This window comes from Vulpes lagopus, chromosome 11, assembly GCF_018345385.1.
Source record: "Vulpes lagopus strain Blue_001 chromosome 11, ASM1834538v1, whole genome shotgun sequence".
In the NCBI taxonomy this organism is placed as follows: domain Eukaryota; kingdom Metazoa; phylum Chordata; class Mammalia; order Carnivora; family Canidae; genus Vulpes; species Vulpes lagopus.
This window is the reverse complement of record NC_054834.1, coordinates 12,215,635-12,243,512: the sequence shown is the minus strand read 5'-3', so window position 1 is coordinate 12,243,512 and position 27,878 is coordinate 12,215,635. Positions and strand designations below refer to the sequence as shown.

The 27,878-nt window shown below is 42.8% G+C and overlaps 1 protein-coding gene across 19 annotated transcripts in view; it reads right to left on the bottom strand.

Annotated features, from left to right (window-relative positions):
• NRCAM (neuronal cell adhesion molecule) overlaps positions 1 to 27,878 on the bottom strand; it is a 280,017-nt gene that overhangs the window by 188,311 nt on the left and 63,828 nt on the right. The gene's annotated exons all lie outside the window — the stretch shown is intronic.

Here is a 27,878-nt window from a genome sequence, read left to right as displayed (position 1 = left end):
CAGGGAGGAAATTGAAGCAGTCATCAAAAACCTCCCAAGACACAAGAGTCCAGGGCCAGATGGCTTCCCAGGGGAATTCTATCAAACGTTTAAAGAAGAAATCATACCTATTCTACTAAAGCTGTTTGGAAAGATAGAAAGAGATGGAGTACTTCCAAATTCGTTCTATGAGGCCAGCATCACCTTAATTCCGAAACCAGACAAAGACCCCACCAAAAAGGAGAATTACAGACCAATATCCCTGATGAACATGGATGTAAAAATTCTCAACAAGATACTAGCCAATAGGATCCAACAACACATTAAGAAAATTATTCACCATGACCAAGTAGGATTTATCCCTGGGACACAAGGCTGGTTCAACACTCGTAAAACCATCAATGTGATTCATCATATCAGCAAGAGAAAAACCAAGAACCATATGATACTCTCATTAGATGCAGAGAAAGCATTTGACAAAATACAGCATCCATTCCTGATCAAAACCCTTCAGAGTGTTGGGATGGAGGGAACTTTCCTCGACATCTTAAAAGCCATCTACGAAAAGCCCACAGCAAATATCATTCTCAATGGGGAAGCACTGGGAGCCTTTCCCCTAAGATCAGGAACAAGACAGGGATGTCCACTCTCACCACTGCTGTTCAACATAGTTCTGGAAGTCCTCGCCTCAGCAATCAGACAACAAAAAGACATTAAAGGCATTCAAATTGGCAAAGAAGAAGTCAAACTCTCTCTCTTCGCCGATGACATGATACTCTACATAGAAAACCCAAAAGCCTCCACCCCCAGATTGCTAGAACTCATACAGCAATTTGGTAGCGTGGCAGGATACAAAATCAATGCCCAGAAATCAATGGCATTTCTATACACTAACAATGAGACTGAAGAAAGAGAAATTAAGGAGTCAATCCCATTTACAATTGCACCCAAAAGCATAAGATACCTAGGAATAAACCTAACCAAAGAGGTAAAAGATCTATACCCTAAAAACTATAGAACACTTCTGAAAGAAATTGAGGAAGACACAAAGAGATGGAAAAATATTCCATGCTCATGGATTGGCAGAATTAATATTGTAAAAATGTCAATGTTACCCAGGGCAATTTATACGTTTAATGCAATCCCTATCAAAATACCATGGACTTTCTTCAGAGAGTTAGAACAAATTATTTTAAGATTTGTGTGGAATCAGAAAAGACCCCGAATAGCCAGGGGAATTTTAAAAAAGAAAACCTTAGCTGGGGGCATCACAATGCCAGATTTCAGGTTGTATTACAAAGCTGTGGTCATCAAGACAGTGTGGTACTGGCACAAAAACAGACACATAGATCAATGGAACAGAATAGAGAACCCAGAAGTGGACCCTGAAATGTACGGCCATCTAATATTCGATAAAGGAGGAAAGACTATCCATTGGAAGAAAGACAGTCTCTTCAATAAATGGTGCTGGGAAAATTGGACATCCACATGCAGAAGAATGAAACTGGACCACTCTCTTTCACCATACACAAAGATAAACTCAAAATGGATGAGAGATCTAAATGTGAGACAAGATTCCATCAAAATCCTAGAGGAGAACACAGGCAACACCCTTTTTGAACTTGGCCACAGTAACTTCTTGCAAGATACATCCACGAAGGCAAAAGAAACAAAAGCAAAAATGAACTATTGGGACTTCATCAAGATAAGAAGCTTTTGCACAGCAAAGGATACAGTCAACAAAACTAAAAGACAACCTACAGAATGGGAGAAGATATTTGCAAATGACATATCAGATAAAGGGCTAGTTTCCAAAATCTATAAAGAACTTATTAAACTCAACACCAAAGAAACAAACAATCCAATCATGAAATGGGCAAAAGACATGAAGAGAAACCTCACAGAGGAAGACATGGACATGGCCAACATGCACATGAGAAAATGCTCTGCATCACTTGCCATCAGGGAAATACAAATCAAAACCACAATGAGATACCACCTCACACCAGTGAGAATGGGGAAAATTAACAAGGCAGGAAACAACAAATGTTGGAGAGGATGCGGAGAAAAGGGAACCCTCTTACACTGTTGGTGGGAATGTGAACTGGTGCAGCCACTCTGGAAAACTGTGTGGAGGTTCCTCAAAGAGTTAAAAATAGACCTGCCCTACGACCCAGCAATTGCACTGTTGGGGATTTACCCCAAAGATTCAGATGCAATGAAACGTCGGGACACCTGCACCCCGATGTTTCTATCAGCAATGGCCACAATAGCCAAACTGTGGAAGGAGCCTCGGTGTCCATCGAAAGATGAATGGATAAAGAAGATGTGGTTTATGTATACAATGGAATATTCCTCAGCAATTAGAAACGACAAATACCCACCATTTGCTTCAACGTGGATGGAACTGGAGGGTATTATGCTGAGTGAAATAAGTCAATCGGAGAAGGACAAACAGTGTATGTTCTCATTCATTTGGGGAATATGAATAATAGTGAAAGGGAATATAAAGGAAGGGAAAAGAAATGTTGGGAAATATCAGGAAGGGAGACAGAACATAAAGACTCCTAACTCGGGGAAACGAACTAGGGGTGGTGGAAGGGGAGGAGGGCGGGTGTTGGAGGGGAATGGGTGACGGGCACTGAGGTGGACACTTGACGGGATGAGCACTGGGTGTTTTTCTGTATGTTGGTAAATTAAACACCAATAAAAGTTAATAAAAAAAAAAAAAAAAAAAAAGAAAAGTGTTTTCTTCCAAAAAAATTGACAAGATTTTTTAAAAAGTAGTAATAAAATTTTTTTTAATTAACAATATTTTAAACTGATTTGATTAAATTCTATTCCAAAGGAGAAATCAATAGAGGCTACTAGCTCAGTATTTTTCTCCTCTTCAATTATTTTTTGCTACCAAATAGTTACTTAGTTCATACCATGTTTATAGCATTCATTTCCTCTCCTGAATTGCAGGCAGTTTTACTTACGGCAAGTTTTCCTTCCCCAGGTAGACTAAGAAGACCTGAGAGCAAAACATTATTGTGCTTTATCTAAAATGTGTGTTAAAATGAATTATCCAAAATAATAATAATAATAATAATATGAATTATCCATATTTGGATTCTACTACATCGTGTACAGACTTGTTTTCTTATAATAAAATATCTGTGTGCTGATTAGCTTTAACATATACTAAATCTCCCCTCTGAATTCAAGGGAAGCCAAAATTTGAACAGAGAGTAGATAATTTTCCAAGTGTTGAACTTGACTGGAGAAAATGCTATCTGATAAAATAATCAGTCTCACTTGATAACTTTATTTTTTTTTAAGATTTTATTTATTCATGAGAGACAGAGAGAGAGTGAGAGAGAGAGAGAGAGGCAGCGACACAGGCAGAGGGAGAAGCAGGCTCCACCCGGGGAGCCCAACGTGGGACTCGATCCCGGGTCCCTCACTTGATAACTTTATAGTAATGAAAACTAAGCGTGTTTTTCCTTAAGATTTCTTAACAGACTGTGAAGATTTAAAAATTTATTCCAGCTACCTGAAAATATTTAGAGATGGAATCATTCACTCTGGTGGTACTGCTGACTTATTCTTTAGACTTGGTGAGAGATTGATCATATTTCTCTCCACCCTACTATTATTTTTCTAACATAGAATTACCTGAAAGTGCCCCAAAGATAGGATGGAATTGAGGCAAATAATTACTGACCAGGAATTCAATGTAGTAGTATAATCTTAGGAAAAGCCAACCTTGAGCCAATGTTTTCCAAAGTTCCAAGTTAAAGCCATTCTGGACAATCTGAGCTGGGAGTATATTACTGTATACTTGGAGGGCGTGCTTTTCATCTCACTTGCTATATCAAAGGTCTCAGACCTTGGAAATAAAATCAGAGAGTCAGGCAGCAGAGAATGTTTTCCTGCATGGCTTAAAGACTCCTGTTTCTTTCTAGTCCTGCTGTAAAAGTATCATTTCCAAAGATAATAGCCATGGATGACAAAAATTATTCAGACAAGAGTGATGAAGTAAACAAGAAGAACATCTTGTCAGAACTTTCTAGAACAATAAATTAGCAATCATAATGCCACTGGCACAAATATTCACAAAATCATAACAGATTTCAGAGAGCCAAATATTTCATCTATTGGCTCCGCCTTTCTTTGATAAAGAGCTCTTTCTTTGTACTCCAAAGTAGCAGCAAAAGCATTAGAATGGGTAGAAGGCCAGCATTTGCTGTATCTATTTCTGTAACACATCTCCCACATTATACATACAAGTCAGAGCTTCAAGACTGTAGTTAATTTTAAACCGAGTCAAGATGGCAGCACACCCACGTTTCCAGGCTTAAAATACAACATCTTTCATAACTACTTCGTACCTTGCAGAATTCATATATGCTTGCAACCATACTAATGATACTTCTCCAAACCGCTTTGGCTTACATCAGCCTCCCAAGATTTGCTTGGTTTTCATGCACTGATAGTATCCACCAGAATTGGATTTCCTCCTTGAAAAACTAAGAAATCTGTCACAGACTACAGACTTACATGAGATAGAATTATAGAAATGTCTTACTGTCTCCTATAAAGACAAAAAAAAAATGTGTTTTTTCAGATTAGGAACAAAAGTAAAACCAAGGATAATTCAGATTTACTTCTTTCTGCAGAGACTCTGAGGCCTTAAGCAACCATAAGTTATAAGATGATAATTAATTGTTCCTAGTAGATGTTAGCTGCTAGACCTATTAGTCATAAAAATGCCTTTGTGAAATAGAGTAAGAAAGCAATGAAGAAAGGGAAAATTGAGCTAAAATTTATTTCCTTGGACGTTTCTTGAGAAAGTGGGAAGAGGAACATTGTCCTTTTAGTTCTTGATCAGCTAATGCACAGAAGTGTCTCCAGGGCTCCCCGGGAGGAAATGATATGTTTCCTTTGTAGGTTTAAAGGGAACTTGATGCTATAAAAGCATTCTTAAAAGTCTAGATAAGTAAGCAGATTTTTGTAAATTATTGATAACTGCTTATTGGACACCCTTAGGTGTAAGGCACTAGAACGACACTAGGGATATACAGATGAGTAAGACACCACCCCTCGTTCCAGAAGCTTATCCAGCTGGATCAGGAGCTCCATTAATACAAGTACATATTTAGGACAAAAGCAAAAGCTTTTAGGGCCAAAGAAACAACCACATAAACAAAACTATTTAAAATCACAGTTTAGGGGCACCTGGGTGGCTCAGTCAGGGAGGCATCTGCCTTAGGCTCAGGTCATGATCCCCCCGTCAGGCTCCCTGCTCAGTGGAGAGCCTACTTCTCCCTTTCCCTTTGCTCATGCTCTCTCTCTCTCAAATAAGTAAATAAAATTTAAAATCACAGCTTAAATGCACCAAGTAGTCTCACTCTTTAAAAGAACTTATTAATGAATCTTCTGGTAAAATGTGAAACAGCCTCTTCAAAAAGAGGCATAAGGACGCTGTTGTGAAAAGAACCTGTGCTAGGCCCCAGACCTGTCCAAAGGACACAGGAGCTGCTGCTGCCTTACTTTGAATTGTGAACCAGAATCTCCCACAGGAAGTGGCTGCTCCTCCCACAACAGGTTGATGTGAAAGCGTGGGGCCAGTATGGCAGAGAATGACAAAGCACTTGTGGTTGCCAGTACACTGATGCTGTTCCAGCAAATCCTGCAATAGACAGGCAACGAGCCATCGAGCATGCAACCGCCCTATCCTTGAGCATGGCAGGTTGTTCCAGATAATGCCGTGAGGCAAGACTGCGAACCACAGAGCCAATGGTCACTACTGGGATATAAGTGGGGAGGCCACATAGGCTTGACTTGAGGTAACTGAATGGAAACTTCCTAAGTTACCTCGGGATGGGGGATGGTTAATGACATTATATGGGAAATGTCATGGCAACCACCTCTATTCCAAACAGGGAACACACTGAAGCAGACTTTAAGAGGGCAATTCTTTTTGCCAAGCATGTTTCACAATGCCCTTCCCATTAGTAAAAGCTGCAAAAGGTCAGTGAGGCCAGCAGAGTACACAGCCACCAAACAATTAAGAAGCAGTACATCCAGAGCAGAGAGTTAGAGAATTGCTTCACAGGGCCATCTTCAAAAGCAGGAAGCCAGTATTTTGGCATACATGTGAGGGAAAACGAAAGCCTCCTGTTGACATAATCCAATACTTACATGTACATGATAGGCTTGGAAAGTGCACAGGTTAAGAGCAACCTATGACTCTTGAGTTACTCAACGATTAGTAATGAGGACCCAGAATCAAGAAGCAAGCATCCCAGTAGACCAGTCAACGTGGAGCATGTAGGACTAGGAGGAGAATCTGGTCTGAACAGGACCTCAGTTATAATCCCTAAAGGTTATTACAGAGCTTCATAAGGAACTGATGACTGATCAAAATCTAACATGTATACTCAGGGGGTGTCACATATCTTCAGGCAGAGTGTATCACTCCATTACCAAATCATCGTCTCCCGACACTCCAAGCAAAGAACCTCAGTGTTTAACATACGGATCCATGGAGCAGAAGGAAGACAGCACCTGAATATTGTAATCAATGCCCTGTTCCCAAAATGAACAGCAGCAGGACATCTGAATATATGATGGTACGCCCTCCTTAATGAGTAGTGTCTATCTGGGTCTGCTCAAATTAGAGCAAATATTAAGTGGATATATAGAAATGATGTGTCCAAACTATCAAGTGTGATTTCAGGCCAACAAACATTTATTGCATTATGTGTATACTGTTTTTACCCAAACTCTGGGGTCCCACAGATGACATAAGTGCCCTTGCTCCAAATGCAAGGGCAGCCCTAAGCAAAAAGGTATCATGAGATGGTAGATGCCATAACAGAAGCTAAAGTCACAGCACAGTGTGTCTAAGCTCATGGTCAATGAGTAGAGAGAGGTTAGAGAAGGTGTGTGTGAGCTTCAAAGAGAGCACAAATAAGGAGTTTTCTGCTGAGTAGCACATTTAAGCAAGAGGTATCTTCTTGTTTTGTTCCTTCCTGATTACCAGGAATGACAATTATGCAGCTTTAAAGATTAAATATCTTTTTTCTTTTAATTTTTATTTATTTATGATAGTCACACACACAGAGAGAAGGAGAGAGAGAGGCAGAGACACAGGCAGAGGGAGAAGCAGGCTCCATGCACCGGGAGCCCGACGTGGGATTCGATCCCGGGTCTCCAGGATCGCACCCTGGGCCAAAGGCAGGCGCCAAACCGCTGCGCCACTCAGGGATCCCAAAGATTAAATATCTATCAACAGTCAGTGCATGGGCTGGTGTGGATGTCAAGAATGAAATATATTATCTGTAGCCCCAAATACCAGAAAGCAAGAAGACAAGGAACGTGGCCACACAGCCCAGGTTCCCTGTGTTGGTAAGTGTAGCTCATTTTCAGTAATGATAAAACAAGGCCTCTTTTTAAATTAAAAAAAAATTTTTTTTTCTACAGAGGCCCCAATGACAGTACATAGAATTGCTTACGTACCTACTTCCTCCTGGTGGACCAGTGACACACTACATGACATAGAGGAGGTGCTCAATATCTGAGTTGAATGAATGAATCCCTCTCTACCCAAAGCATCATTCTCTGCCCCCGCAAAATAATTAATACCATTTTTAAAATCTTTCCGGGAGAGAATGTGGCACAACTTCTTGATGCATCTAGCTGAAAGATTACTAGAACATTTCCTCATTATCTGATCTCTAAGGGTTTAAAACTACTCAGAATGAACTTGGAAATAAAAGAATCATAGTCCTGCAGACACTCATTAAGACACCACTTTTCTCTATCCTAAGATCTGCAATTCCTATGGGGGAAAAAAAAGAAACAGGAGATAAATAAAGGGACAGCTGTCTCTCTGGAGATTTTTCAAACTCCATAATTAAACTGTGGCCTACCCTGAGTCCTATGTTGATCTGAATATCAAAATTAGTTAGCTCCATAAATATCATTACACTGAATAGATCCTCCATTCCACTGGACTTCAAAAAAATTTTCTATCTCATTTGATAGGCACAAACGTGTGAAATTTAAAAAATGTCATGTGTCCAATCTCTTGCAGAGGAATAATGTGAACTGAAGTGGCCAAAGGCGGGGGAGGGGGAGGAAGAGGAGAAAAGATACCTGAGAGCATCTGAGAAATTACTAATAAACCCCAGGAACAGACAGAACTGACATTACTCAGACGTGCTATGCGTGGCTAGTCTGATTTTGATCCTAAACTGCCATTGCACCAAACATTCTAGTGACTCGCAGTTAACCTGAGATGGACATCTGTTGGTGTTTGGTTGCCCGGTACCCGTACTTTGTTTCTAAGGGCACCACAAGTTTCTTTCTGGGAGTGACTGCAACTCTGGATATAATCTGGACGGGCTCTGGATGCAGTTTCCCGACCCCAGCTGCTGCCTGGCCCTGGGGTGGGGGGCAGCTATGTAACCACAGCTCCATCAACCAGGTATCTATGCGCCCAGAATTCAAATCCTGCTCAGAGTGCCTATGAGGCGAAAGGACAGGTTCCTCTGTGTGGCCGCTATCGTCCTGACCACGTTGTTCCCACAATAAGGTAGTATCTATGGGTCTTGCTTCTTGATCTCTGGAGGTGACCTGATTCCTGCCCACCTGCAAGTCTGCTCCGTGAGCCATCCAGTGAATTCTGTGCTGTCCCAGTGGCCCTGCAATAAACTGCCTTTCCTTTGGGTTAGTCCAGGCTGGGTTTTGCTATGTGTAAGATTAGTGTGGGCTGCTACTTATGCCCTCCTGAGAGAGGGTGAGTGCAAGGTGCTACTGCTGGAGAGGCGGGAGATTTGTTGTCTCTCTTTTTTTAAAGATTTTATTTACTTGCTTGAGGAGCGGGGGACGGAGAGGGGGAAAGAATGCACACCGAGTTGGGGGAAGGATGGGCAGAGGGAGAAGCAAGCTTCCTGATGAGCAGGGAACCTGATGCAAGGCTCGATCCCAGGACCCCAGGATCATGACCTGAGCTGAAGGCAGATGTTTAACCAACTGAACTACCCAGGAGCCCCAGAATACTTGTTCTTGTTACTTTATTTTTTTTTTTTTAAGATTCTATTTATTCGTGAGAGACACAGAGAGAGAGGCAGAGACACAGGCAGAGGGAGAAGCAGGCTCCATGTAGGGAGCCCGATGCAGAACTCGATCCCAGGACTCCAGGATCAAGCCCTGCACTGAAGGCAGGCACTAAACCGCTAAGCCATCCAGGTGTCCCTGTTCTTGTTATTTTAAAATCTTCTGGGAGCCTAAGTCCACCAAGGGGTATATGCCAGCCGTGCTGGGGACTCCTGCCCCATTCGCCCCGCCTACTTTCTTTGTCTATCTCTCTCCCTCATAACGTCTAGTTAAAGAGGAATAGTAAGCAAAATTCACATGGGAAAGCCAGCGAGAGAACAGTCCTAATTTCTTCCTAAGATCTGTCTCAAATCCTAGCAAAAATCGATAGTGACCTAAAAGCTACTGTTGAGCATTTATTTCCAAAATATCATGACTAAGGAATTTCACAAGCGAGAGTTTGCAGACTATCTCACTAGCACTCTCAGGGCACTAGAAGCAGACAGCTAATACAACAACATGATTGGAAAGTGAATGGGCCATACAGACTGTAAACATATCTGCATATCATAATCTCAAAACAGAAACTCTGAGCATCAGGAAGCTTCTAGTTAGGACCAAAAAAAAAAAAAAACTACTTAGTAAACAAAACAAATTGAAGAGCAGCTGTAGCACTTTCACACTTGGGAACCTAGTTTACAGTCCTGTGTAAAGACATATGAAGAGAAAGACAAATGAAAAGAATAATTAAAAGACAGTGGAGACAAGTGTCAACAAACCTGGTTATAAATATCCTGAATGGGAATGTTGAATTTCCTTCAGTAAATTACTAAACTGAGAGTGGATAGTATCAGTTAAGAATGGGAAAGATCAAAATGAAGAAAATACTGCAGAAACTAAAGCAATCCCAGGAGTCTCATGAGAGAACTGTGGCTCACCACTGTTTCTAGACATGAAATAAGTCGGAAAGGCTTTCAGATGGATGAGAAAATTGCCACCCTTCCAGCCACCCCAGAGCAAGAGTGCCATCCTTTCTGACCTTACTTACCAACAGCAGGGCGATACTGTTCCCAATACTGTTGAGAATTGGTAGCATTTTTAATGCTCAGAATTTCCATTCCCAGAGGTATAGCAGAATACATATTCTGGAACTCAAGTAAACACCAAGATATTCTGAATAAAGTATAAGAGACATGTTTGTGAAAGAGGAATTATAAGCAATAAAAAGGGAAATATCAGAGGATAACTTTACTAAGTGAAAACAGTAATCGTAAAAGGCTAAGCCAGAACTGCAATCAGTAATTACTGTAAGGGGATTTTTCCATTGCCAATTTCTGGGAAGGGAGGTGGGGAATAAAGTGTCAAGGGTAAAGCTCGTGGGCCTGCATCAGGAGAGGTCTGAATAGAGGCAATTGCATGAAGCCTGGATGCCTATGGGCTATGCTCTCAGTAAAATAAAAAAAGAAAAAAAAAAGTTCACCCTACAAAGAGAGATGCCCAAGAAACTCTTCTCCTTGACTTTGATACTGAGTGAATGGTAAGTCTCCTTGACAACCTATAATCAGAAGCCATCATACAAACTCCCAACTTCTGTATTTTAGGTCCTGATTCATATACTTTGTATGATCACCCAAATCCAAAGGCAACAGATTAGCTTAAACCAGTCCTGCTTCTCTCTGGAACAAGCCTAAGTCCTCTATAGAGGAATGCACCCTCAAACCAGACCTTATAGAATTCCTTTAAAATCCCAACAAATATGGTTTTGTAATTTAAAAAATTAGATTGCATAAAAAAGCAAGACACCATGAGGGAGAGTCAGGAAGAAGAATACAAGAATACACTGCACAGCCTGCTAAGACCCCATATGTTGGAATTATTGGAATCAAAAAACAAACCATCTGCTATTAGAATCAAAGAAGGAATTGAATACATAAACAAAGAATAGAAGATTATGAAAAACTGAAGCTGATTTGAAAAGAACCATGTAGACTTCCTGAAATAAAAAATATAATTATGATTCGGGGTGCCTGAGTGGCTCAGCTGGTTGAGCATCTGGCTCTTGATTTGGGCTCATGTCATGATCTCAGGGCCCTGGGATGAAGCCTCCTGTTGGGCTCAGCATGGAGTCCACTTGTCCCTCTCCCTTTTGCTCCTCCCCACTGCTCACTTGGTCTCTCTCTCTCTCAAATAAATAAATAAATAAATAAATAAATAAATAAATAAATAAATAAAATCTTTAAAAAATAAATAATGGTTTAAAGTGGAAAAATTTATTGGATGAGTCAACTAGTTAATAAGACGCAGGTAAAAAAAGGAATTCGAGAACTGAAACCCAAAGCTGGGGAAGTAACCAGACTGCAACAGAGATCAAAAATAAATTTTAAAAAAAGGAAAAATAGTTTTTAAAAAAATGTTAAAAGACAATAAAGGAGAAAAATAACAGAATAACATATATAATAAGAATTCCAGACAGAGATAATAGTGAGGATGAGGGAGAAACAAAGATGTGAAGAAATAATGCCTATGAGTTTTCATAATGGATGTAATATTCAAATTCCTAGATTCAGGAAGCAGAATAAATTACACAAGCAGGATTTAAAAACAAAAACAAAAACAAAACAAAACTGAAAATCAGAAAGAAAAAAAAAAAAAAAGACTCCTGGACCTACAATACAGTGAAACTTCAGAATTCCAAAGGGAAGTAGAAAATCTCAGGAAGATCCAGACAAGTCCGTACAATGAATAACAAGAAGGCAAAATGGAAAAGGAGTGGGGAAAGAGGAAGAGGAAATAGAAAACAGAAGGACGGAGAAACAGAAAAAGAACAGAGGAGAGGGGAAGAAATGGGGTGGGGGAGGCATGGCTGAAACCAGAATGGTGCTGATTGACAAGCATGAAAGGCAGGCTTTCCAGAAAACACTCTCCTGAAATTCTGACAACAAGCCAGAAAGATGTTGTGTGGTTTCAGATCAGTAGGACCTGGACACCTGATGGAAACAAATTAAAATCCTTCTTGAGATGGGTCTCAGGATTCCCAGATATGAAGTTCATTCTAGCCTCATAAATAGTACCACCAAGCTCTTAGGGGAACAGGCTACCACGAAGGAAAATCAGAACAGATCTAAAGGCTCAAGGACTTCAAATGCTATCGTTATCAGATACTAATGACAATTATTATATCTGAAATGGAATTTTAAAAGTATGGTAATAAAAATCACAGAGGAACATATAATGGAACAGTAGTCCACCTTAAAAAAGAAGGGAATGCTGACACCTGCTACAACACAGAGGAGCCTGGAGGACATTACACGGAGTGAAACAAGCCAGTCACACATACTGTTTGATTGCACTTATCTGAGGTCCCTGGAGCAGTCAAGTTCATGGAGACAGAAAATAGGATGGTGGTTGCCAGAGGCCGGGGGTGGGGGTAGGGGGATATGGAGCTGTTTAATGGGGATAGAGTTTCTGATTTGCAAGATGAAAGGCATTCTGGAAATTGGCCATCCCATAATGTGAATCTACTTAACTGGACACTCAAAGATGGTTGAAATGGTACATTTTTATTATCTGTATTTTACTACAATTAAAACCCATTTTTAATCATGAAAAAATAGATTCTAAAAGTGACCAGGTAGATGCACAAAGTAGCAAATGAATCTTTATAAAGTGAAAAATAAAATCACTAGAAAATGTTTAAAACACTCATTTTATGATAAACATTATTATCAGCCACAGCTAAAGAAAATAGAGCCAAAAAAAAGACAATAGAGCTAAACAAATGATCCATCCATATTATAGCACAAGCAGAAGATATATATATATATAGAGAGAGAGATATGATAGATAGATAGATAGATAGATAGATAGATAGATAGATAGATAGATATGAGAGGTTAAATCATAGAAAATCAAATGTCTAAGTAAACACAGAGCTTCAAAGAGGAAGAATGGAAGTGAGGCCCTGTTCAAAGAAGTAATGGCTGGGCTTTTTCCAGATTTGATGGAAGATACCAATTCATTGCCATAGGAACCACAGCATATGCCAAGAGGGATGAATGACAAAAAAAAAAAAAAAAAAAAAACAACCTAGATATATTATAATAAAACCATGGATTTCCAATGACAAGAGAATATCTCAAAAACAATCAAAGAGAAAAGCCATCTCATCTGCCGGGAGCAAAAGTTAAATTGCCTGTAAACTCTTTATCTCTTACTCATCCTGGCTTAAGTATACATCCACCAGTACAACCGTTTTGGAAAATAATCCTTCATTATTTGGTAACATCGAAGATGCAATCGAAGACTCAGTGCTACCCAGCAATTAGACTCCTCAAAAAAAACCAAACAGCCAAAGAAAACAACAGCAACAAACACCGTAGGTGTGTATCAAGAGACACACACAAGAAGGTTCAGAGCAGCATTGCTTGTAATCACACAAAAACTTAAAAACAGCCCAAAGGGATAAACAATTGTGACCTATACTACTGGCACTGGAAAAAATTACCTTGAAGAAATCTCACCAACATAATATTAAAAATTAGTATTATATTAATTATATGCGAGTCAAAAAATGCAAAACTAAGCAATGATTTCAGGTCATGTTTATTTCTTGGCAGGGAGGGGAGGGGCCATCAGGGAATACAACACAAGCAAATAATAATGTTGGACTTCCTATGTTGGTTGTGTTCATTTTTACTCTTTCACCTTACATATATGTTATATTCATTTTTAAAAATAATATTAGCTAGCAATTTACTACTTAATTCTAAGAATAATTCTGTGAGTGACAGAAATACTGTTTTACCCCCATTGTACATATGGGGAAACTGAGGCATAGAAGGATTAACTTTCCTAAGGTTCCAGGCTAGCAAATGGTGGAGCCAAGAGCAGAATCTAGGCCACCTGTTTCCATATTCTCTCTCTCTTTTGTATCTATGTAATATTCCACTCTTAAAATAAAAAAGAGGGGCACCTGGGTGTCTCAGTGGCTGAGCATCTGCCTTTGGCTCAGGGCGTGATCCCGGGGTCCTGGGATTGAGTCCTGCATCAGGCTCCCCCCAGGGAGCCTGCTTCTCCCTCTGCATGAGTCTCTGTCTCTGTCTGTGTGTCTCTCATTAATAAATATAATATTTATAAAAATTAAAAAGAAAAAAGAATTGAAAAGGAGAAAAACTTGGCATTAATGCTCCAAAACCTAATGCCATTAAAAATTGAGCAAAGACCTAATATCTTGTGTGTATACGTGTGTGAGTGTAACAAGAAGCACGTACCAAAAGTTACTAATCATTGTACCTCTGTAAATTTTTTCTTCATGTTTTTAAAATTATCTGTGATGATTACTTATCCTTTTTCCTAAATGGGAAAAAAAAATCAACACGGTTTAAAAGGACTCCTGCAAAAAAAAAAATTTAAAATTAAAAAAATTTTAAAAAAGAATAAAAGGACTCCTGCCCTTGGCTTTTTTAAAAAACACACATATCCTAAATCACATGGTAAATTGCATAGTAAGCCTAATTACATCTTGCCTGGCTGATAGCAGAAAACCGTGAGTATTACGGGTTCCAAAAACAGGCCTTCACTTTGGATCCAAAGGCAAAGAGTGTTTTAAATCTCAGCAAAAATTTCAAGGGGCTGGTGCGGAGTTGCTTGGGGCTGGTCTTGACCAAATTCAGCCAATTCACGTGGCTTCAGGGCAATCCTAGCAGTTCCCGAGGAGGCGGGGTGCGGGGGGCAGGGGGGGGTCCTCTGTGCAGGGCCACCAAGCTGAATAAGGAGAGACACAGAGGGAATTTTATGCCACAATCAAGAAACAGACTCACAATACAAAGAGATTAGCTGCCCGGCTAGCGAGTTGAGAAAAACAGTCCTGCAACAGCAGAGCCAGTTTCCCGCTGACATTCAGGAAAGCAAGGGAGGCTGGAGGGGGCTGGGGTGTGGAAGCCGCTAATTGTGCGGTGCGGAACCCATGGGGTCGCTTTAGGGGCTGCATCTGTTTTATTTTCCAGAGGAGGGAGGGGGGAAGGATGCATTTCTGCAAAGCAGTTTTTGTCTTTTGAATCTGTAGTGCGCTTTTTTTTTTTTTTTAAAGATTTTGTGTATTTATTCATGAGAGACACAGAGAGAGGCAGAGACCCAGAAGCAGGCTCCCTGCGGGAAGCCTGCTGGGGGACTCGATCCCAGGACCCCGGGATCGAGACCTGGGCCGAGCATACCACGCTTATACTGGCCCGTCCTGCTATATCCCTATCACAGTGTCATCGCCTGCGTTCCCTGTGCCCTGCCTTCTATTCCCAGCACTTCTTTGTTCCATGAAGCCTCTGTGGCTCCCACTTTCCAGAAGGTGCAAGAAAACTCTTTACAGACAGAGAGCTGTCGAGTCTGTTAGTGTCCGCCAGGGAAGGAGGACTGAGTCACCCCCCTGGCATGTGAGGTGCTAGCACCGGGCCTCAGGTTCCTGCAGACGCCAGGCCTCACACGCACAGTCAGGTTCCTAACTGCTTTTTACAACTTAATAAACCAACATAAAAACTGCATCGGCTTTTTTTTTTAATTTTTATTTATTTATGATAGTTACACAGAGAGAGAGAGAGAGAGAGAGAGAGAGAGGCAGAGACACAGGCAGAGGGAGAAGCAGGCTCCATGCACCGGGTGCCCAAAGTGGGATTCGATCCTGGGTCTCCAGGATAGCGCCCTGGGCCAAAGGCAGGCGCTAAACCACTGCACCACCCAGGGATCCCTGCATCGGCTTTTCTAAAGGTAATTGCTCCAAACCTACCCAGCATCATGTCTCCTGAACGACCAACCGGAAGAGCATGGGGAACATCCACTTGTCAACAGCATCTCTCAGGACGGCAACCTCACTGAGCGGCTTTGTGAACTGCAGCGGATCCCTAACTTTTCCGAAGCTCAGTTCCTGGCTTGGGAGATGGATGTGATAACACCTGCAGATGCTCTGGAAATATTCCTTCTACTTTGGTCCCATTAACTCCTCCCCGAGCCACACCACACCACTCTGCATCACACCACACAAGACACACCACACTATAACACAACCCACATATACACCACACTATACACCACATCCCCCCAACACACACCACACACACCACATCCCACCACCCTATACCACACCCCCCACACAGCACCACCCTACACCACGCACACACCATACACGCCACACACAGGTACACACATACCACACCTACCTACCACACCCCCCCCACAGCACCACGCTACACCACGCACACACCACACACGCACAGTGTCTTCTCAGAACGATGTAGCCCAGGAAAACAGCCTTCAAAGGTCACTCCTGTCTGGCTCACAACCTCCCAAATCAAGATTAACAACCCAAATGTATTAAAATGAGAACCGGGAGTTATTTTTCACTTTGGATCTCATTTAAAAATAACAAATTACAAAATAGTCACTGGAAAGAGAAGCTGCTGATGAATATTTATGAAGTCTGCTAACCAGAAATAAAGACAAAAGCTGCCTTTTCTTGTCACGTTAAAGTGAAAACAAACAAGACCTGGAGGAGGCAGCAGGAGAGCCCAAATGAAACTGTGACTGCAGGGACGAAGCGAGGAGTGGAAGTCTGGGAGGACACAGAGCCGGGACCGGGGGAGGCACCACCCCGAGAATTCTAATGAACACGATCGGGGGACGGGGATGACGTTCCATCTCCAGCAAGGGCAGTCATTTGGCTCATGGTGAATAGATCTAACTCTTGGCTTTCTAGCTAAAGAAGGCTGGGAAATTTCAATAAAAATTAAGAACAAGAGGTTGAAAAATGCTCCTTTTTAATGAAGTCCATACAGTCTACTTCATCAACTCCCATTTTTGCCCAAGTCAACTGTACATCCTTCTTGGAGTCAGGGACCTGGTGAGATAGGATGATGATGATGAGTAAGGGCTGGGATGTCCTACTTATTTTATGTTGGGTACGTGCGCTTGCTTTTCACTTCCCAGTTTCAGTGACAACTATGTGGGGCAATCGAAGTTCTCATCCTATGACAGGCCAGGAAGAGTCAGAGCTTCTATGCGGTGCGTACACTTGGCCTACGAGCAGGTTGATGAACAGGAAAAAAAAAATTTGCTGAAAGGCACAGCTGGGCCGGGGGAAAAGAAAGCTTTCGTTTCCAGATGAGTCTGAAGTTTCAAAAGCAGACTGGTGTGTACCAAACCTTTAAAAACCCGAAAGTCACTAAAAATCTATCAGATCTGCTAGAGACCTCTTCAAAGGGAAGGGAGATTTGACAGAGGAGATTTGACAGCAACAATAGGAATAGAAATAAAACCCTTTCATGTTATTACCTCGGGGGCTTAAACTGTCCTTAAATTACAATACTTGGACTTTAAAGTACATATGAATCCCCAGGCATCTTGTTAAAATGCAGATTCCGATTAAGCAGGTCTGGGATGGGGCCTGAACTTCTGCATTTTTAACAAGCTCCCAGGTGATGCCCTTGGCGCGGGTCTGCAGCCCATGCTTTTAGGAACATGTGTGTACAACGCTAAAATAGAAGCCAGAAAATCTGAGTTTTAGCGCCTGCTGTCGGTTTCATGTTAAGGATTTGGAGGCAGATCCTCAAGCGCAGTTCTCTTTTCTTCCTTTTTAAGGTTTATTTACTTGAGAGAGAGAGAGAGAGAGTGTGTGTGTGTGTGAGAGAGCAGGGGGAGGGGCAGAGGGAGAGAGAATCCTTAAGGAGACCCCCCACCCAGCAGGGAGCTCAATGATGCAGGGCTCAATCCCAGGACCCTGAGATAATGACCTGAGCCAGAATCAAGACTCAGATGCTTGACCGACTGAGCCACCCAGGTGCCCCCAAGCACAGTCTTCTTGTTTGACAGACACTGGCTTGCCCTAGTAACCTCATGGGTCATCGTGAGGCTAGAATTAAGAACATGCAAAGGTGCTTTGAAAATTGCAAAGAACGAAGACTGGCAGCGGTATGGCCATCAGGGAAAAGAAGATCATAAAGGATAAATGACCCAAGGACCCAAAGTGCAAACAGTTTAGAAAGATTCAGACATCCCTCTTCCCCAGGTGGGTGCTGGTCACTGTGAGCACAGTGGTACTGCCCGAGGCCGGGGCATGATGCGCTCGCAGCCTGCAGGACAGCAGGGTCAACCGGGGAAAATGTAACGCAGACCAGTATAAGTGCCCAAATGCATGAGAGAAGTCCAGGGATGGGACTGATTGATGGGGGCAGAACAATCCAGAAAGGCTTTGTGGAGAAGGGGCATGTGTCTTGAGGTAGGCTTAACAGGATGAGAATGGCTCAAGGGAGCTGAGGGGCAGGGCAGGGTCGATGCCGAACCGGGTCAGAGAGGGAACTCACGGAGCAGTCATGGAGGCGGGCGGCCCCAGGTGCTGTACAGACTCCCCTACGTTGGAACACTGGGGCCCCCTCAACAGACGTGGGAGGGAGGGGGGCCTGGGAGACCAAGGGGAAGGCTGTGCACATTCTCCTCAAGAGACATCTGAAGAGTTTTCCTTGGCAGTAAGAGAAGGCATGAAATTAGGTATTTTAACGAGCTCTATCCTGGAGAAGATTGAAGACATGGGCATCAGCAAGAATACATTTAAAACTTAGTATTCTAGCAGTGGATCTATTTAACCAAGTGAAAACTGAAATAAAATTTCTATCTATATATGTTTTTTAAAAATTAAAAAATGAGGAGCACTTGGGTGGCTCGGTGGCTGAGCATCTGCCTTTGGCTCAGGTCGTGATCCCGGGGTCCTGGGATCGAGTCCTGCATCAGGCTCCCTGCAGGGAGCCTGCTTCTCCCTCTGCCTGTGTCTCTCATGAATAAATAAAATCTTTTTTTAAAAAATTGAAGCAGAGCTGCTTTAGGTCAGGAGGTGATGGGGCCCTGGGGGCAAGGTCTCTGGCCTGGTCGTCTTCTCCAAAGAAGGTACTGTAGTGTGATAAGCACCTGGGATAGGATGCTGGAACTAGAAACCCAAAGGAGACCTAGGTAGACAGAGCCCCATGAGAGGAGAACAGCTCATCTGGTGGCGGCGCAGAACCAGACCAGACCTTCTGGCCACCAGCCAGTCCAAAGTGCTCTTCCATTTCCATTATCCCGTCTCGGCCCGTTCGTATTGACAAGATTTGCCAAGGGGAAAATACAAAATCCAATATACTTAGTAGTAATTTAGAAACTTCTTAGCGGCTTCCCCTTATCTTCTGACACTGAGGTCTTAAAAGAGCATTTAGTTTAAAAACCTAGTCCCATATCCACTCTTTAATCTTGTCTCTGGGCAATTAATTGATTGAAAAAGTTGTTCTCCAACTTTTTGAAATTGATGGAAAAGTTGTTCTCCAAAGCTCCAGACTTCCTGCTGTTGCTCTAAAGCCCTTCACGGAGACTTAACACTCAGGAGTATTTTAACAACGTCCTCCCCGAGATCTGAGTCTCAAAAGAACTTACACTGGGTACTAATAGCTCAGGATGGGAGGCTTTATTTTAAGTTTATAGAGAACATAAAGAGATGGCATACGATAAGATTGACAATGATGATAATATCTATAAGACTTTAAAATGTATGGAAAGACTCCCATTTGATGAAAAAGATTTTTCACAAAGCCACATATGAGATACATATGGACATTTTGACATTTTCAAAGATACTATAAGAGATTTTAGTTAAAAAGAAAAACAAAGGTGGATAAATAGTCGTGATCTTCTTCCATTTGCAGAACAGAGCATATGTGTTCGAGTTTCTGGAAAGCATCATTTCTGAAAGCTGAAATCCCAGAACCAGAGTTCAGAGTTCTCCATAAATGCTCTGGGAAGCAGCTCAGCAATTCGAGACTGAATTCTGTTTTTCCTTTCTTTGAAGATTTTTTTAGTATGTATTCTAGAAGTTCCTTCCCGTGTCTTATTGTCCAAGAGCAGGAGAATTCCCTTGATACAAAAACCCAACTATCGGGACCCCTGGGTGGCTCAGCTGGTGAGAGTCTGCCTTCGGCTCAGGGCGTGACCCTGGGGTCCTGGGATTGAGTCCCACATTGGGCTCCCTGCATGGAGCCTGATTCTCCCTCTGCCTGTCTCTGCCTCTCTCTCTCTCTGTGTCTCTCATAAATAAATAAATAAAATTTTAAAAAAAAAACAACAATCTTCCTCAATTTATGTTAACTTGCTCTTGTTCTGTCCTCTGTGAACATGAACAAAACATAATCAATATCTCCCTTGAAAGATCTCCACTTACTTGAAGATAGAAGGGAGTTACACACGCCTGAATCCCCCAATCTGAAATGATTCCAGATCTTTCACTTTTACTCACAGACTTTCCTTTCCATTACTTTAATCATTTCAGGTTCCCTTTGGAACCCGGCCCAATTTCTCCACATGCTTTATAAAAGGAGACTAACAACGTGAGACATTATTTCAATTCGCAGGTGATGCAGCTTTTATTAAGCTCCACGCTCTACCAAAGCAAATGTTGTAATAAAAGTGCCATAAAAACGCCTTCTGTATTATAACCAATTGGTCAGAAATTGCTGGCAATTACAAGGAAGGTATAATTTAATGAACGTTTCCTGTATCTAGGCACTGAATTCTCTGCTGCCAAATCCTGGCAATGGCTCTTAAGAGGTAGGTGTTGTCATCCCCATTTCTCATAGGAAAGGACTAGGCCAGATTGTCAGATTGTCTTGATTCTGATTCCAGAGCTACGACCTCCTCACGGTTCCATAAGGATACACAAGCCCAGACTCCCGCATACACAGGCAAGGCACGGACCACGGACGGCTGCTGTAGGCCAGGCTTCCCTAGAGCTGGACTCTGAGATGGGGACTGCCACGCAGGGATTTTATTGGGGAGAGCTCCTGGGGTCAACATGTAGGGGAGACTGGACAAAGCAGGACAAGGCAGTGGGAGAAGCTGGGCTGTGGGATAGTCACAACCAAAGCTCCAGCCGACCCTGCCTGTCCTACAGAGTCATCCTGAATTGGGGGCAAGGGTCTCTGTGTCTCCCAGCTGACCAGTCATTGAATGTACTCTGCTGCCCTGGGCTGCCTTGAAGGAGGCAACTTTCTCTCTGCAGCCTTGAGCTTCAGCTGGGGAAGAAGCTGGGGAAGGAGTGTCTCAGCCCCAAGGGGGCAGGGCACCTGGGTGGCACATCACAGATCAACAACCGTATTTTCGGATCCCCAACTTAGGATACAGGCCTGTGTACCTATTTATAGGTTTATAAGTAATAGAAAACACATAGCTTTAATGCCGAAGAAATAAGTAAGATGGGGGGGGGGGGTGGATAAAGAACCACAAATACTGCTTTAGTAATGTGTATTGAATGGAGAGTCTATCTCTATTTCTGTGACTCTTGTCCTTTTGCTGTGACACCTTCTCCATGTCATATGCACACACTAAAATGGTGAGGCTAAACAAACCATGAAAACTCTGATAGCAAAGAGGGGAAACAGAAAGGACAGACAATAATTTGAAAATACTGGTAACATAATTATTACCCAAGTGGATGGCATCTTTGAACAGTCTTGGTCGATGATAATATACATGTCCTCCAAATGAAAGATGATATAAGGGATGGAAAAAACTCTGTTCATAGTTCTGCACCCTCAATAATTTTTTTTATCCTCCATCTTCCCTCACAGATTTTCTGTTCTTTCTTATCTTTCTTTTTTTTTTTTTAGATCTGATTTATTTATTCATGAGAGACACACACAGAGAGAGAGGCAGAGACACAGGCAGAGGGAGAAGCAGGCTCCATGCAGGGAGCCCAACGTGGGACTTGATCCCAGGACCCCGGGATCACACCCTGGGCCGAAGGCAGACCCTCAACCACCCTGGCACCCCCAGGTTTTATTTTCTAAGTGGTATTAAAAAGATATAATTGCCTCAGGATGGTTCTTGCTTAAAAAAAAAAAAAAAAAAAAAAAAAAACCAGCCCAAATACTTCAGCTATTGATCGTGGAGGTTCTGTTTCATTTCCCACTTTATAATGAGATCAGAAATGTTTCTAAAGTTTAAAACCAAAATTATTTATCACTTACTGTTATCTATGTATCCATTGTGCAGAAGCTTTTAAAAAGCTAGAAAGCTAACAACGAGCAAGAATCGTTCATTTATCAGGACATGAGTCTGAAATAGATCCCCAGGGGATAACGAATCCAGCTTATATTATGAGAAAATGTGAAGAGTCATTAATTCATATTATGCTGCCTTGCTATTCTATTAACGACTGCAAAAATAAATTCTCCAGTCACCGTGCTCAATTGTAACACGAACGGCAAGATAGCAGTGCAGAAGCCAGAGTTCAAAAAGTTAATAATAAACCTGAATCGAGAATAATTTCGAAAGTACGCCAGCAACAAAAGGCAGTGAAGAGTGAAAATTCAAATGCAGCAACATTATCTGATTAGAAACCCGTTGTCATTGTCCTTCACCAAAACGGCCCCGCAAACTGCTGATGTGGTCTCTGACCTCTCTAGCGGGATTGAGTTTGTAGCAAAAGTTGGTGGTTCAGCATTTCCTCTCCCCTTTCTTTTTAAAAATCCCACACTACAGAAGGGTGGAGGGTAACACATTTTACCGTTACATTTGATGTGAGCCTGTAGGAAGATGACCCGTTCAAAAGTGTCACCCTGGCAACTCACCTACAGCTTCTACTTTTGGACAGGAATTGTTCCCAACAATCCTCGTCCAGCAGAACTGTGTGCTCTAACCACAGAGTAGAAGGAGGGTTTCAATATTTGAATACTAAAAAATTAATTAATTAAAAAAATTGAATACTAATTTAAACTCTAGACACATTTTACTTATTTATTTACTCATTCATTCATTCATTCATTTATTTATTTATGAGAGAATGTGTGCGCATGAGGTGGGGGGCAAGGGGTGCACAGCGAGGGGAAGAGAGAGAGGGAGAAAGAGAATCTTAAGCAGGCTCGAGGCCCAGCACGGAGCTCCATGCAGGCAGGGCTCGATCTCATGACCCCGAAATCATGACCTGAGCCCAAATCAAGAGTTGGACGCTTAACCAACTGCCCCCAAACTCTAAATGCTTTCAAGTGGCAACTCCAAAGCTACCATACACTCTATCCAGTGCTTTGTCTGCAGGACAGTACTTGCATTATTCACTCTGGAACCTGAGCAGAAAGCGGCCACCCAATACGGTTGCACTCTGTACCCTGCCCACAGTAAGCTAGTTCACACGAAGATCCTTCTGGGGAGACTGGGGAGGGTCTCTCCTCCACTGATACATGTAACCTCTTGCTGTGCTGAGGTCCCTCCTACTTGCTTTTCTAGAACAGCAGCTCTAGTTTCCTCTGCCTGGGCAACAACTTCTTCAAACTCTGTGGAGCTATCACTGTCAGAATTGGAACTACTTGAGACCTGCAAGTCTTTAGAGACAGGACTTCTGGTCTCTGAATCACGGGAGGTGGTTGGCAAATGAGGCTGGGCCCGGCTCACTTGAAAGCAGGCAGCCAATGATGCTCTGGACCTGGTACTGTCTGTCCTCTGCGACCCTGTAGTTCTTGACCTGTGTGAAGCAGAGCCTCTCATCCTCCTGGATCTCCCTGGTCCCACGTTGTGGTCTGATGGAGGTCTCGGGAATTCCAGCATGCCATGAAGTCTGTGCAGCCCACTGATGAAGCTGTTCACTGAATCCAGTGAAGACACTCAGACAGGGTGGTTAACACGAGATCGCTGCCTATGCTCCTCCGAAGCTCCTGGATTAATGCTCTCCACACGATCTTCTCCCACCAGCTCCCCTTCCTCTGTCAGGCCAACAGACACGTGTGGAGCAGGCTGGAGCAGGTGCAGCCCCACCTGGCTGCTGGCCCCTCCGTCAGGAGCAGGCTGAAGCAGGGGTGGTCCCCCTTGGCCGCCGACCACTTCAGCAGGAACAGGCTGTCCTGCAACGTGATGTTCCACCTGCACATGAAGGTTATATTCCACTGCTTCATGAGCCATCACGAGGGCTGGGAGGATGCTGCGGGGCTTGCAAAATCGCCGCACTGGTGGCCGTCTCTTTGAAAGAACTCCTCCCGAGAAGATCCTACTACCAAGCCAGACAGGTCAAGGCTGTCTGGTCAAAGGCTGACATGCCCTTTGCTGGCCATCACACCGTCTTGTCCTCTGTCTTCAGTGGCTCCCATGTCTGTCCATCCTCATCCAGGCTGTCGTTCCGCCAGCATGCCCACGCTCTGCGGAGGGCGACCCTACCGACGTCTCCCCGTACTGGCCCCACTTACCAAACGAAGGGTGTTTCACCTGCTTGCCATACCCACGATATCCCCTTTCCACTGCCAGCTCCATAGACACAAACTGCCCAGGGCTGCATGTTTTGGAAAACATCATGCCCATTTGCGTCTTTCACACACAGATGAGTGAGGCAGAGAAGGAGATGCAGAGACAGCAATAGATCGAAAGAGGCAGACAAAGAGAGAGGCCAAACAGGAAGACCTGTTTCTCGGGCCCTGCCCATAAAACGAGCGTAAACTCCTTTTGTTACTGGGCAGCTTTCAGGATGAATGAATCATGTTCTGTGCATGCTCTCTGACGCCTTACGGCCCACTGCTTTCACAGCAATGACTGCCCGTTCTGTGACTCTCAGAGAACAATTCACTGTCTGAGACCACCTACACCTCACGTGCATGTGCCATCAGGCTAAGCTACACCAACTCGGCATTTCCATAAATTCATTTTCTATACATAAAATCCATCAGCTGTTATGATAGGTTGGACCAAATCAGAAATACCTGGAGCTTAAAAGAGTTGGTTTTAAAATAATTCATGGCGGGATCCCTGGGTGGCGCAGCGGTTTAGCGCCTGCCTTTGGCCCAGGGCGCGATCCTGGAGATCCGGGATCGAATCCCATGTCGGGCTCCCGGTGCATGGAGCCTGCTTCTCCCTCTGCCTGTGTCTCTCTCTGCCTCTCTCTCTCTCTCTCTGTGACTATGATAAATAAATAAAAATTAAAAAAAAAATTTAAAAAAAAATAAAAAAGTAAAAAAATAAAATAATTCATGGGTGTCCCTCCTTTTTTTTTTCCTGTATGAGAGTTGTATTTTATTTAAAAAGGAAAAATAAAACTGGAAACAGTGGGGGGCACCTGGGTGGCTTCAGTCAGTTAAGTGGCTGCCTTTGGCTTGGGTCATGATCCCAGGGTCCTGGGATCGAGCCTGTACCTGGCTCCCTGCTCAGCAGGAAGCCTGCTTCTCCCTCTCCCTCCGCTGCTCCCCTCAGCTTGTGTGCGTGCTCTCTCTGAATCTCTCTCTCTCTCTCGCAAATAAATAAATAAAACCCTTTAAAAAAACAACTAGAAACTGGGCTGTGCAGCAAGTACTTATGCTGTGTGAGAATGTGCCTAACATGCTGTTACTGAACATATTTAGCAGGGAAAAATTGGCTGGATATGGGATGTTGAGATGATTATCCTTTTTTAACTAGACTTCCAACATGGGTGGTGTTGATTCTCTACTGAGCCTCCATTTCAGTAGTGGAACCAGCTTAGAGAAAACCAAAACAAAAGCCATGTGAGAACAAAAGTTTTAGATTAACCAAAATTAAAAATAAAACGTTCATCAGGGCCTAAAATAAGAAAGCAGAAGAGTGACTGACTGGCCAAGGCAAATGCCACCAGCGGGAATGGATTTACTCAATTCAATTTCTTATTATTTTCAGACATCTAGGTAAGCTTACAGGGCACTAAAGATGTGGCATATAAGAAAATGAATAGGTGGAAAGGGCAGCCTGAGCTTCGGCAGACTGGGGCTCTGACTTTGGCTGTCAGCATTAGGTCAGTTACTTAATTTCGCTTCAAATTAATTTTCTTTTGTATAGAAGCTAAAGTGATAGATTAGCCAATCTGTAAAGTTTCTGGAAAGATGGTAGAGAAATGGACTGACTAGAAATCGTAGAAAGGGAGCATTTTGTGATTTTTCCAACAGGTCTTAAGGAAAAAAGTCAGTAAGCTAATTAAGGCCATAGTAATCAAATAAAATGCACTCAAAATAGTACGATTGTCCGTAATATTTGAATTTAAAATTTTTACCCATGACATTCCCTCAAAGAAGGCTCTGAGTAATGTCTCACTGGGGTAGACTGCTCTGAAACAGTGCAGCCTCTGTTATAACAGGCTGCCTTCATGACGTGCTGGAGGATGCTGGGAAAACCCAAAGGAAGGAACCCTGATGGACCCTGGAGAATGCAGGAAAGATCCTACTCAGTCTCCCAGAGGCAAAGCTCAAATCTTAGGCAGAGCAATGAAAGTGAGGAATAGACAGGAAACTAGGAGCAAAAGAGAAAAACAATCATCCTTTGAAAGACAAAGTATGTTCCTTACATAATTTCTGTAAATACCGTGAGTTAAAATGAAGAATGGCACGGGCCTGGAACTCCTAAATTTTAGGATTTTCGCTATTTTTTAAGTACTGGCTTAAATTTCCTTTCATCATACCGAAAGTCCCCACATTTGTCCCTAGGAAAAGATCCTTACTTATTTATTTACTGAGAGAGAGAGAGAGAATCCTCAAGCAAGACTACCTGCTGAGCATAGAGCGCAATGCAGGGTTTGATCCCTGGACCCCGAAATCATGACCTGAGTCAAAACCAAGAGTTGGATGCTCAGCCAACTGAGCCACCCAGACACTCCTATTTACTTTATAATTGGAGGTCTGTACCTCTTAATCCCCTTCCCCTATTTCACCATCTCCCCACACCCCACCCCCAATCTGGCAACCACCAATTTGTTCTCTGTATCTATGAGTCTCTTTCTGGGTTTTTGTGTGTGTGCTTATTTATTCATTTGTTCTGTTTTAGATTCCACATAAAAGTGAAATCATATGACTTTTGGCTGTTTCTGTCTAGCTCACTTTGAAAGCTTAAGTACAAAATCAAACTTATATTTCAAAAAATATTTTTAATTATTGTCTATACCTCCCAGATCAATATGTCTAGCCTGGAATCCAATCCTTCCCTAACCTCCATATTTACACCCCCAGCTGCCCAGCAGACATTTCTACTTAGATATCCCAGGTATGTTTAAAAGTCCTTCCCTCCCGGGACGCCTGGGTGGTTCAGCGGTTGGGCATCTGCCTTTGGCTGGGGGCGTGATCTTGGTCCCGGGATCGAGTCCCACGTCGGGCTCCCCGCATGGAGCCTGCTTCTCCCTCTGCCTGTGTCTCTGCCTTTCTCTGTGTGTCTCTCATGAATAAATAAATACAATAAAAAATCTAAAAAAAAAAATAAGTCCTTTCCTCACCATGACCAGGTCTACTTCCTCCCAAATGTCCCTTTACGTCACCAGAGTCAGAAATCTGAGAATCCCAGGTCCTAACATTTTCGCACTTCCAAAGTCCAAAGCATCATCAAATCCAGCACATTCTAGCTCTTTCAAAGCTCTCTTCCTCTATCCCTCACAGCTTCTCTACTGTCATCCCTCTCATCTCTTCACCAGATCAGTGCAAAACAAATCTTCCTTTAACCAGACTCACCTTCAGCCGTTTCTCTACACTCTCTCCGAGGTAACGTACCTAAAATATCAATGACTGCCATCTTAAAACCCCTCAGTGCTTACACATACACACACACATCCTTCATACTATGGTTCAACAACCATGAACAACTTATTACTCCTGCATGCAGGTTTCACACCCCTATCCCATTGCTCCTGCCAGCAATACTCTCTCCACTCCACTAGGCCAATTCCTAGTCATCCTTCAAGGGCCACATCAGTGGTCATCTCCTCCAAGAAGCCTACTTTTACACACACAATCTGTAGCCCCAGGCTGCATTCAACACCTCTTTCATTCCTTGATGTACTCTCAATA